Source organism: Tigriopus californicus, chromosome 6 (assembly GCF_007210705.1).
Source record: "Tigriopus californicus strain San Diego chromosome 6, Tcal_SD_v2.1, whole genome shotgun sequence".
Taxonomy (NCBI): domain Eukaryota; kingdom Metazoa; phylum Arthropoda; class Copepoda; order Harpacticoida; family Harpacticidae; genus Tigriopus; species Tigriopus californicus.
The window spans coordinates 4770324-4772560 of record NC_081445.1 but is presented as its reverse complement, the minus strand read 5'-3'; positions in this window follow the sequence as shown (position 1 = coordinate 4772560).

The window sequence follows — 2237 nt, the reverse complement described above, 5'->3', positions numbered from 1 at the left end:
CAACTTTAAGAATTGTGGACTGGGGTTGAGCCAAATATTCTTCAGTCCTTACTAGCGTCTATACCAGAGCAAAATGAAAGAGGTTGCTGAATTGACAGGCGATTACACTCGATGCTAAATGAATTAAGATACTTAGCCTGGCCATCAGTTTTACTAGTTTTTTCCCCATACTAGTGATTTGCTCCTTGGCAAGAAGTTTATGGCCACAGTGTATGCGTGTTAAAAACCAGGTTATGCTCTGTACGACAAGTTTTCCAGGGTTAAGAATGTACCATCAGTCAAGTTGATAATTGGTCGAATTGACGCAATCAAGTTGATTTTGGAAGATGCACAAATCTTTTGGCCATTCTTTTGCACATTGGGTTTTGAGTGATTTTTCCAATGACAACGTGAATTATCACGCCAAAAGTGGCCATGAAAGAGACCATTGAAAAACTAGGCCCTTTGAGTGTAACATAGCGCAATGAAATGTTCGAAAATTGATGACGCATAAAGAACATGTCGGTCGAGCTCTCGCTTTAGAACTCAACGGATTACAAAGGCAACGCCCCATAGAAGCATCTGGTTTTCAGTTAATCCAAGCGGACATCTTCCTTAAGCGTCAGAATAAGTTTGGACTTCGGAAGGAAGGAAGGCATTCGGAAACCAATGAGGAAAGCTGTTCTTCAACATGTCTCTGATACAAGGAAATGGGTTGGAACACAATGGGCTGTAACGAAAGTGCTAGTTTCTCAAACACTCATTCATTTTATCGTGGGAGACTGGGAGACTGTCCAAAGGAAAGCGGTTAGCGATGAGGAGCCAGACAATTTACAGACCACTTAGCGGTGGGAACCGCTCACTTCATAATCTTCTCTGCCAAGTTAGCAAAGACGAGGGTTGCAAATTCAAGCTCCCTCAGAGCTGGCCTTGACTACAAAGAAACCGGTTCAGCTATGGAACTTAATACCATTGGGTTAGACCAGTATATGTACTCAAATATCAATGATAGTTTTGAATCAAAGAACCCAAAATGTCCCTGGAACATGCTGAGACCGGAGCATCATATTTTAGTCTAGGCTCAAATTTAGGTCAATGAAACTACGGGATCATGTTTGGTCCCGGTTTCTTTTGGAAAATGGAACCTTGTGGACCAAACAGCGTTGTAAGCCTGTTTATAGTGAGCTTCCAGTCGAGAGAATTTGGGGTCTTGGCAGGCGATATGTTTGCCAGAGAAAGACTTATGGGCACATCATGAACAGATTTCGTCGCGATGAAGGCCTCGAATCTCCTCAAAATCCCCTGTTAATCAGATGATGAAGTTCGTTTCTCCAGCTTCTTGTATTCTCGCATCCTGAACCTGAACTGAACCCCATGGAGAGGGGCATTCTTTAAACTATGATTAGATCATAGTATGTAGATCGGAAAGCCTGCCTCTTCCTCGAAAACTCGGGAGAGCTTTTTGTTCAATGTGAGTTATGCAACATGATGGCATGCAAGCTTGTAATAGAAATGACCGTAGATAATTGGATGAATCAATGAGGAGTCCAATTACCTTGTTAAACTATGTCAAGTATGACGTGGGCTGAAAATCTGGAAATAATATACAGGGTAAGTAGTACTATCTTGTGAGCGCTCTCCACCGAGTTTCGTAACGGAACGTTGTTCCATTTTAATACCCGGCTTAATGAGCTTGATGCGAGTCGGATGTCAGATTTGGAATATTCAGAAAAAATGGGATTTGAGACTCCATCCATCTTGACGTCTATCTGATTCATTCAGTATACAATCGGTCGGCATGGGACTGGTAAACCTAAAACACAACAAATATGAAGCATAAAGATAACCACAATTTTGGGTCCATTTGTTATATCAACAAGATCAAAATCATAATAATACAAAGAATAACAAGTCAAGCGTATCCATTTTGGATTCAATTTGTTTCTATTTCGAGTCTTTAAGCGGAATCACAGTCGGAATTCATCCCAGACGCTCGCCTTAATCTGCAGTATGCCATATCATAACGTAGGTTCATTAATGGGTATATGAAATAAGAAACTATCAATGGCAGCACATCAACAAGGCTGAAAAAGAAAGGATTTTTTTTAGTAGAAGCGTGTTGATATAATTGTAATGGTTGATCTTTCATATCTGATTTACCATTAGCGGTTTGAAATCAATTGTTCGTTCGTAGCTGAATTAACAAAATATAAATGAAAAGTATCCTAATCCAACACAAAATCGGGTATGGTGGATGG